This window comes from Magnolia sinica, chromosome 6 (assembly GCF_029962835.1).
Source record: "Magnolia sinica isolate HGM2019 chromosome 6, MsV1, whole genome shotgun sequence".
NCBI classification, from domain to species: domain Eukaryota; kingdom Viridiplantae; phylum Streptophyta; class Magnoliopsida; order Magnoliales; family Magnoliaceae; genus Magnolia; species Magnolia sinica.
Genome location: NC_080578.1, coordinates 40,603,318 through 40,613,859, shown reverse-complemented (window position 1 = coordinate 40,613,859; position 10,542 = coordinate 40,603,318). Strand labels below are relative to the sequence as shown.

At 39.0% G+C, this 10,542-nt stretch overlaps 1 long non-coding RNA gene across 2 annotated transcripts; it reads right to left on the bottom strand.

Annotated features, from left to right (window-relative positions):
* Positions 1-1,695: 1,695 nt before the first annotated feature.
* LOC131249991 (uncharacterized) lies at positions 1,696-9,783 on the bottom strand. Of its 2 annotated transcripts, none has more exons than XR_009172953.1 (4): positions 8,642-9,783; positions 7,759-8,170; positions 2,378-2,496; positions 1,696-2,209 (listed from the first exon to the last, which is right to left on the bottom strand). It is a non-coding gene; the product is annotated as an uncharacterized LOC131249991 (long non-coding RNA). The 2 variants fall into 2 exon arrangements; XR_009172952.1 differs by having other exon boundaries at positions 1,696-2,181.
* Positions 9,784-10,542: the final 759 nt, after the last annotated feature.

Genomic DNA, 10,542 nt, shown 5'->3' with positions numbered 1-10,542 from the left:
GTGATATTTGTTAGAAGTGGACACTGCCCAAGTCAGGATTGTTTGGGCCCATGGCAAGCTAGCCAACAAGGTAGATGGATCAGATCACCCCATTGTGGGCCATAAGTTATGCTACCAATAGTTTGGTAGAAGAGATAGTGAACACGTTGTAAACCACGATCCATCCAACATGACAACCATGATACATGCACATAACAACTACGACCCATGCAAACCACGACCCAAATGGGCCCACATTGATGTATGTGTATAATCTATCACTACGCCAAAATTACAGATTTGCGACAGACCAAATCCGTCGTAAAACCAAATAAATGATAGATTTCGTCCGTCGCTGTTTACTGGGTCATTTTTTTCTGACGGATAAAATTCGTCATTTAATCTGCGACGGATAAGGTCTGTCGCAGATTAATGATGGATAAGATCCGGCGCAAAATTTTTAAAAAAAATCCATTTCTGAAATTTGGAGAAAACCACGAATTATTCATCATAAAAATATTGGCGACGGATAAGGTCCATCGCTAATATGAGGAGCGACGAACCTCAAATCCGTCGTCCAATCTACTTGTTCAGAAATTAGCGATGGATTTGGTCTATCGCGAAAATATCTGCGAATTAAAAAAAACAACGTTAGATTTGTTTGTATTTTTTTTTAATCTTACACCTGATAGTCATTCCAAAAATAATTCATACGGAGATGATATTGAGAAAATTTAAAAGTAACTGAGTCACAGTTCTTTCATTTACAAAAGATAAGATTGAGAAAATAAAAAAGTAACTTTAAAAAAGGAAATCAGTTTCATTTGCAAAAGAGGGGACCAAGGAAACCTTTTATGTATTATTTTTCTAAGAAAAGAAAATCTTGCCACAAATTCATGGATAGGTCCAATGGTTTTAGCATACCAGTTCTGGGGTCAACTTCTCTGCCAACTTTGCAATTGCTAAAAAGAAAAAACACATCATGCAATTAAGCAGATAGAAATCAAAGAGAAGCTGATACAACTCAAGAGAGAAGCCTTACATGATTGGAAGCTCCTGTTAAAACTGCCAGTTTCCTTGAAAAGCTATTCAAAATGAGGCTTGCAGTATAGAACACCTTCCAGTGAAGAGTAATTGCTTAGCTGAAAAGTAAAGCAGCAACATCAGATGGGAGCCACGTTATACACCCACCCTTCCCACCTATTACTGTTAAGTATATTCTAGAATATCATATGGAAATGGAACCAATGCAATGTCTTTTATACCAAAAGCATAACTATATATGCAAATTTGTCTGCCAATTTGTAATTTTATGTTCATTCATTTTTTATCGGTAAAAAGCTATATACTGAAGGAGCTAAGAAGCATTATAGATGCAAAAATCATTCCAACACACAAAGATGCTCTCTAAACTTTGGAATCCATTTCTTGTTCAAAAGTAACTTCTTTAAAATATTGAAATCATTTGTGGCCCTTGTATTTTGGTATATATAATGGCCATTGAAAATTGGGCTCAGACACTTCAAAATATGCAACACCCAACAACTATGTCTGCACAATTTTTCCAAGTTGCATACATAGAACTGAGAAATATAAACACAAATTTAAACATAATTGGATACTGGCTTGTACTCAATCAAGAGTCCATTCCATGTAAAATCCTCAATTAGAGCAATTAAAAGACAAATGCAATAGAGAACAGCAAGGATACCGGTAAATTGACTCAAATGCTTTAACTTCCTTGCATTCATCAACATTAGGAAATGAAGGATGAAGTGTAAGTGCATGGACCAAATATGTGAGCATAGTTTCTAGATAAGAGGACAAGTTCACATCAGGTTGCATAGAAAGTTGTCGTGCCTTCAGTTGGTAACACATTTGAACAACCTCCGTTACGTTATGTTTTTCCTGTGGAATCAATATGACAAAGATAGAAATACATTAGCCAGTATAAGAAACTTCAACCCCATTCATATAGGCTAGAAAAGACACAACATTCAGTGAAATGCAACATAGAGAAACTTCGCGAAGTGAGTGCTCTATAGAATAAATTATAAGAAATGCTTGCCTCTTTAAACTCAAGTGGATGGGATCCAGTTATGTTGAATAAGAAGCCACAAGCATACTTCGCATCTAGAAGCCTTTCTTTATATATTGGTGTACTTTGTTGAGGAATAACTTCCTAGCTTGTGGGTAGACATCCTACATGCCAAGATAAAATCAACTGCTACTAGTGTGAAACATATTAAAATCTCTAGATAAGCAAACATCATATGCTTTTAGACTACAAAAGGCAACGAAACAATCAACACATTTTATCTTCATTCTAAGAAGATAAATACAATGCTTAGTAAACAGCCATTTCCAACAAACTTTCGCATGAAAGAAAAGATCCAACCTATGATAATCTTAAAGTCAAATAAAAGACATCAATTGGTATTTTTTTTATCCCAGTACTTTGACAGGCGCAAGACAGCTTTTGCTGAAGCAAGCCTTAGATGGGCCTTGTCTATAGTACTGCAAGATGAGAAAGTCCTCAGGTATAATTCTACTGTCAGCTACTTAAAACAAGAGATAATTCCTATACAAATGATAAATGTAAAATGAAGGCAAGGATGCCCATTTCCAAGAGATGAAAAAGTGTCATGTTAGTAGGCCTATAATACCTTGATTTTACATCCTTGAGTCCGGTCACATAGACCCAACTCAGATCGACCCTAGACCTATGCCATCTCATTCGTATTGTCACCGCGGTTCCAACGCTGCATCTCATGCATGAATCCGACATGTATATCTTGAGATATTAACCGCACCATTCTTGGCCATTCATCATGCATGTAGGACCCTCGTAGACCCATGGGCACGTTTCCCCATGTGAGGGCCCCACCTAGTGCTCTCTTTTCTATGATAGTTACTCTTAGCCTAGCCATCATTACTCCTCTTTTCAAAACTCATCATGGGCTTCTTTTTCTCTTTTCTAGAGAGCAGTCATGAGATTTTCTATCCCAAGCAAATCCCTCTTCCCTAAGCTACCCATTCTCCCAAACTAATCATCACTTTGTTAGAACCCTTCCATCCCTCTCTCTCTTCTCTCATTTCTCTCCTTCTCCTTTCTTGCATGGTGGAAACTTCCACCACTCCATTTTTCCAGCAACTTCTCCTCCATCTCTCTCTCAATCCCACCATCTTCACACCATCTCCTCCATTAGAACACCACCCTTGGAGCTTTGGAGCTAGTACCTTGAAGGAGATGGTGGATCTTGAAGGTGGGTGTTACATATTGAAGCTTCTCTATTCTTTCCTTTTACATCTCTTTTCTATTATACTTAGGAGTATGTGGGACCCACCAATCAATGTGGAGGTCCTACATGGCTCTATGAAGTGAGGCCAAAGGCCCACTACATGCATGCACGTTTCCATGGTGGGCCATTCTCCATGGACCCACCATAGTGGATTTCCTCTTTGAATCTAGATTATTTGCATCATCTAGACCTGAGATGCATGGTGGGGATGGAATCCCCACCTCAGAATTTCTTAGATTTGTATAGATTACATGCATGCATGATCTATGTAGATGTGTGATGTGGATGTGTTGGTGAAGGGTTCATAGTATCGGAACCCTCCCCTTTGGCCGTAATCTCTCTCTCTCTCCCTATTTTTCTCTCTTTATTTCTTTCTCTTTTGCTACTGATGTTGGTGGCCCACTAATGTGATCAGAAAATCCTAGATCCACCGGAATTTTGGGGATGTCCAGGCCCACCTGATGGACGTCCCGGCCCACCCTGACATGCATGGGTTGGATGACCCTTAAAACTTGAATTTCTTGGATATCTTTGCAAGGTGATGAGTCTGAAATTTTTATGGTCCATCTAGGTGGACCCCACTTGTATTATTTGGGCATAAATCCATCTGGATATTTTTCTCTGGGCTGAAATGGACAACATATGTTGCTGTCCATATTTCAGGCCCATTTGTTGCATAGTTTTTGGGCATTGTTTTAGGCCAGCTTGTGGAGCTTTTCTCCCTGATTTCTTTGGGATTTTTCTGAGTTGTGGACCACACCTTAATGTAGGATGGATCCCACACCCTCTATCCTATGATTGAGACCTATGGGATGGGCCAAAGAGGGCTAGACGTCCAGAAATTTCTGGATAGTCCAGCGGGGTTGCATGTCAAAAATGGACCTATTACACCTTGATTTTGGGGAAAGTGGCCCACTCCAGTGGACTCCACTTGCTGTTCATACGTGGCAGCATCAAATCCACCTATTTTTTTCTTAGTTTGGCAGGCCTAAGCCCACCCCATGAGGTACCAAAGATGGGGACAATAACAAATTCAGCAGCAGATTTTTCAGAAATACCTTGCTGTCCATAAAATGCATGAGTTAAATAAAATACTTTTACTTTCACAAAAATTATAAAATTTTTCAAAAAGGTGTCCCACCCATGGTAAAACCTACCTGCAAAATTTCAGGGCCAATGGACCCTATTTGGGCATCCAAAAGGGTAGGCCAACATAGTGGACTGCCAGAAATTTCTGCTATGCAGTCCAGCAGCATAGTCCCATAAAAAAACATTTAAAAATATTTTCTCAGAAGGTAGGCTATATTTCAAGGTCTTACCTTATTATAAGATTGATGAGGGACCTTGGTCCAAATTTCAGGAATTTTGGAGGCCCAGAACCCACCCATTTGGATGGCCCAAATTCAGGACAGTGATATTTCCAGCAATATTTCACCCTGGACAGATTGTAATTTCAAAATTTTATTAAAATAGTTTTGAGTATCCAAAAAATTATGAAAATTTACAAAGAGGTGGCCCACACATGGTGGGACCCACCTATAAATTTTTGGAGCCAATGAACCCTTATGCACACTGTGGCAAGGGCCGGACTGGCCCACCACGTTGGGACGTCTAGGATGATCAGAAATTTTTGGGTAGACTATTTTCCGTAAATAAATTAAAATACTTTTGAGTATCCAAAAAATCCTAAAATTTTGTGGGGGTGTGTGCCACCCATGGAAGTATCACCCTACAAAATTTCAGAGTCATCGGGACCTTGTACTACTCACCGTACGGCCTGGAGTGGCCCATCACGCAGGGACGCCCAGGCTGGGGCGTCCAGCCTTAGCTGGCCGTCCAGTCTACTTTGTGGGCCCACCTAGATGTGTTGTATATCCCATCATCCATCCATGTGGGGTCCTTAGGGGACTCGATCATCTTCCCCTTCGATGGTTTCCAATTGGGGCCCATTTGGATGAGATTTTGGGCTAAATACCTGGGCCCATAGGGCTGCCTATACAGGAGGCATCCCTGTCTTGGGCTGCTGCTAGACCTACAATCCAACGACACAGCCCACTTGATATATGAGTTTGTATGTCCCCCTCTCATCTGGTGGGACCCACTATTATGTATGTGAGCCATCAGAAATTTCATATACAATAAAATAATTTTTGTTGTTGGATTCTAACCAACTAAGAAAATGGGTGGGCTGAAATTTGGCAATGAGCCCAATAATTGTTGACTATAAATGTTTGTTTTGGGGCAGTATGGCCCACTAGATTTGAGGAGGATTTAAATCAGTCATCTTACCATTTTTTTAATAGATTATTGAGTGTAATTAAGGCCCATATGAGGCCCACCCAAGTTGAGTTTTAATAGAATGTTGCATGTGATTGAAAGACTAGTTCCTTAGGCCTTACGGACTAAATCCTTTTACATAGGCCCATTGATCTTGGGCCTATACTCTCCTATTTATGAGGATAGATTTAAGGGTTATAATATGCAAGTAGTTGGGCCCTTGGCCGCCCACTAAGTTGACCCTGTACTTGGGCCAAAAAGTGGGGCCTAACTCACTTGTGTAAAATATGAAATTTGCCCATGAGGATGAACTACTGGGCTGCCCATGAAGCCCACCACAATATATGGATTTATGACCTTTATGGTTGAGCCAAAATCTTACTTGAGGGCCCACCATATTGCCTATGAGTTGGGCTTTATGTATAACCCATTAGGCCACGCATTGCTTGGGCCTTAAACCTTATTTTGCATACGTAACAGGCTACCTTTTGGGACCCAGTTGAGGTTAGATGTCCTCCTTGGTGGCCCTAAGGTAGGCCCATAAGGCCCTTATAGGTGGTTGAAGGCCCACCTTAGACCTTGTTAGGCAAGTTTCCTTTTGAGGCCTTAGGACTCCCCTAGCTTGTGGGTCATTCCAAATTGTTGGGCCCCCACCAAGAGAACTTCATTCCTCCTTACCTGTTTATATATATCTTGTCATTGTCCCTCCTTGGGAAAGAGGAATACATATTCTATAAGTAGCACACTTACGTCGTTGTGACCCATACGCATCGTTTGTGAGAATTGATTGCATTGTATGGTGGTCATAGAGGGACGGAGTTTCTCTCCTTGTGCACGTTGAGTGCGTGAAGCTTGTGCATGATCTGTATGTTTGACTCATGCATTGACATCACATTTCATGATGATACTGCCTATATTTCATTAGGGTCCTACCTCCACAAGGATGTTCGTGGATGGTCGTATGTGTGGACACCGAAAATATTACTTGAGCATACTAGGTGCATAGGATGCCCATGGGTGAAATTCTCAAAACTTCTATGGTACCAAGGATCTGCTCCAATGCCGTGACCGGGTGGAATATATGAGTGCACGAGGGTCTTATATCATTAGGCCGCGACTCCCACTATCGTGTAGTCGGTTGGATAGGAGTGTGGCCTTACTCACCTAAGGTAAGGAGGCATTGCTAGGTTTAGTCTGACCAGCTGGTAAATGGGTCCGCTACCATCAGGCCTTGCTAGTGATTGGCTGTCCATAGGCGGGTAGTGAGGTCTCTTAAGTTCGTTTGACTGTGTGGGGTCTGTAGAGCAACAGTCATCCAGCAGTGTAATGGACCTCGGTAATTTTCTTATGATTGTAAATGTACTTGATATGTGGATTGGATATGAGCACTGGCATTACTTTACATCGCATTAACATTGGCTGTATAAGCCCCTTCATGCATCGCCTTGGTATGACGCCTAATACTCATTGCATCGTATTCATGATAAGCCTCGGTAAGGCTAGTGATATTGTCATTGAGCATGTTCCTCTTCCTGTACCTCCTTCTATTTTTTTGTGCACCATTATCACACTTTCACCACCCTCTAAGCTTCTATAAGTTTATGCATGATTGATGCGTGCAGATGATCCTAGGCGGGTGTCGTTGCCACAGAGCTCAGAGTAAAGTTGAGCTTGAGGACTCCAGTATTGCTGACTTTTCTCTCCTTTTCTATTATCTTATGTATGTCCTTATGGACCTTATGAAAGTTGTAAAAGTTCAAATTCTTAGTGGATTTTATGATGTGTGCCTTATTATTCTCAGATATACTTGCTGTGATCTTGGGTATGCTCATATTGGAAATGATTATATTGTTATGAAAATCCTCCTTATAGGATCTTAGGATCAAAACCTGCCTCAGAAGCCGAGAATGGGGTACTACGGAGGCTGTTGCGACTAGAACTGGCCATCGGGTTCCTTGTGAGTCCGATTACCGAGTCTGGGGCATGACAAGATAATTCCTATACAAATGATAAATATAAAATGAAGGCAAGGATGCCCATCGCCAAGAGATGAAAAAGTTTCTCATGTTAGTAGGTCTATAATACCTTGATTTTACATCCTTTGAAATGTCCCAACATAGAGAGGAAATTATACAAAAGATGAGGAAGAAATAAAAAAGACGAAAGTATAAGCAAAAGGATCTAGAGAGGTAGAGCTTACCCAGGTTTAGATGCAGATACACTCATCGGAGCAAACAAGTAAAAACAATTAAGCAGACTTCTCAAATCCATCACAATCATCCCTCTCCTTCCAGAAAGCCTCACACATGCAACTCTCATTGGCTTTGTAGGTGGAGATGCTATTGACTAGAAAGCCTGCAAATCATCCTGCAATTTGAAAGCACAGTGAATGATAAAAGGTGAGTGAAGATGTATGCGTACATGCAATGTGGAACCATAGGTTGCTACCAATATCTTTCCATCAGGTGAAATGCTAAGCCGGTCATAATGCAGAGTTGAGCCACTAGTATCATGAAGTGGAATGGGAAACAACATCAAAGTCTTTGGGACCTCATCAAGATGATAGTGAACTATTTAGGTAAAAGGAAGTCGGTGAACCAGGAAAAAAATTTCTGTAAAAACGAAAGAATTAAAAAAATGGATAATTAAGCTTTGGTGTTGACCAACTTCACCAAGCGCATCAAGCCCTCCTGCATCTCACCTAAACTTGATCATGTAAAACACAAAAGAAAAACATACGTCATGGAAATGTTAGGATTTCTTACTAGTTCGAATTTGATAAATTTCACATCTTTAACAAATAGTGGGAATGCATTTGAATCTATCAATGGATTTCTCTCATGACCAACTGCAGCAAATGCTTGTCCAAAGTATTTTTAAGTGGAGCCATGGAAATATGGAAGAGATGCATTGAATCTCTACTCCTAAAAGCAACATGTCATGAAACATACTAATAATTTTTAAGATTTTTTCCCAAAAAAGGCCATTATAGGAGCCATATTATATCGACCAACAAGCTAGCACAATATGCTGGCTGATATACACCATTACGAAATACCTTGGATCAAGGTCACTATAGAAACTTGTAGCCCCTGAATTGTGCATTTTTATACGAAACTTGGACATGGGCATGTTGTTGAGTCAAAAACAGATCTATGCACAATACATTAAACTACATAAACAGTATATGCATAATACCGCCAAGCCATAATCGAATCTTTTCCTTGATACCCACATTGTCTTGTGCCCATAAAAAATGTCTAATATGTGTATCCAGTATGGTACTTATCTTTTCTTCTTCATTTTCTTTTTTAATAAACTATATCAAAGTTAAAATGTAAGATTCAGCTTCGGATACAGTACTCATTTCAAAGAAATCCAAGAAAAAAAATATTGCTCATTATTCCTCAAAAAAGATGAACTAATCCAGCCATATCAGTGGGAAAAGATTTCTCGGTAGTTCGCTAACATGAGATCTTTCACTAATTCTTAGAAGCATTTTAATCTTGGGCTCTTAGCTAATGTAACAAAGTAGAAATAGAACTTTCAAGTCATTACATTTGAAGGTGGTTGGAATTAAACATCATTCTTTATTATATGAGTTTTAGAAAGGAAAAAAGAGTTGCATGATAATGACAATTTTACTATGAAACAAATAATTTATAAGGGCATTTCGAATTTCAAGAAATGGGTTTGTGCATGTCACCCCATTATTCCCATTTAAATAATAATATGGAAACTACCAATTCAAGTATTAATTTCATGACTCTATAGTATAGAGATTTGTTTTATAATCCAATTGTATTTTCATAATGGATCTTGACTCTGGAAAAGGTGGAAGTTATCTTTTCTATTCTATACTGTGCAAGATGTGTTTACATATTGATATCACCAACACAAAATTAATGAACTGATCAGTCACCTTTTCTGAAGCATATCAGCATCATGAAGCCATGTAATGCAGGAATTATCCTAGAGAAAATTGCAGTCATAATGAGTCTCTTCTGAATTTTCTATATTCGAGACAAATATTTGTAGTTTTTGGATGCAACGGATTAAGTAAGTTGTCATTCCAAACTTCAAAATCTATCTGTAGTTTTTTGTTCCCTGGACCACTGTTTTACTTTTTTTAAAAAAAAATTCTCAAAACCTAATTATGGACAAACAAAGAAACAGGTAAGACTAACCACCTTTTGCAAATGGAACTATGAATGAAGGTCAATAAATAGAAGCAATTGATGACCAGGTGCAGACATCTAAGAACAATGCACAAGACATCAAGGATAGAACTAACAACAATGATGTTTATGTACTAGTGGTTATGCATATCCTAACTCTTTCACATCACTCATGTTCTCGAGAACACCATTCCAAGTAGCACCTATATCTGAAAACATACGGTCTGGATGTTCAAATTTTCCACCATGTAGTTGAACTGAAACAGTAGTAAATGGTTCTAGCCTAACAAGATAGTATAAAACCTGTAGAAGTATCAGCTATCGAACAAATTTTTACCTGAGATCACTATATTCTAGTAGCATTCAATGCCTAAGTGGACACCCAAACAATAGATATGTAGGTCCAGTTAATACAAGAGAGCTATGAAGGTAAAAGGCAATTCCTAAGTTACATTGTTCAGACCACAGAAACATAATGAAATGTGTAAGGACCACAGTCTATTCCTCATTGAGAGAGAGAAAGAGGTCTCTCTCTCTCTCTCTCTCTCTCTCTCTCTCTCTCTCTCTCTCTATATATATATATATATATATATATATATATATGTATATAGAAGAAACCACCGTCCAAAGAAGTTCACTAAATTGTTCAGTAAATCGTAGATTCACTTCTAACAAGAATGATATGCCACAACAAAACTAAACATTATGAATATCAAATGATCAATAATCTTCATGTTACAAACATTGTTTACAGAATTAGGAAAGTTACTCTATTTGCTGTGAACTGTGCAAATGTAACCCTTGGT